The sequence below is a fragment of the Fragaria vesca genome, linkage group LG2, assembly GCF_000184155.1.
Source record: "Fragaria vesca subsp. vesca linkage group LG2, FraVesHawaii_1.0, whole genome shotgun sequence".
In the NCBI taxonomy this organism is placed as follows: Eukaryota; Viridiplantae; Streptophyta; class Magnoliopsida; order Rosales; family Rosaceae; genus Fragaria; species Fragaria vesca.
Genome location: NC_020492.1, coordinates 2,733,986 through 2,734,377, shown reverse-complemented (window position 1 = coordinate 2,734,377; position 392 = coordinate 2,733,986).

Here is a 392-nt window from a genome sequence, read left to right as displayed (position 1 = left end):
GATCCCTCATTAGAAGGGCCCTGTATATATATATATACAGACCTGATAACGTCTGTATATATATATATATACAGGTGCGGACATCCGCACCGTGCGTATGTCCCTCCTTTCGCCACCGTATGGCACCGGCGAGCACCGGCGAGGGCGTGCCTCCATCTTAGCGGACTCCAGCAGCTTCCCCGACCTCTTTCCATCCCCGGCGAGTCCGCCAAATTCCAGTTTTCCGGCCAGATCACCCAAAACTTCAAACAAAGTCAATCTGGCCGGAAAACTGGAATTCGGCGGACTCGCCGGGGATGGAAAGAGGTCGGGGAAGTTGCTGGAGTCCGCTGGGGTGGAGGCGCGCCCTCACCGGCGCCGTACGGTGGCGAACAGAGGGAAATCCGCACCTT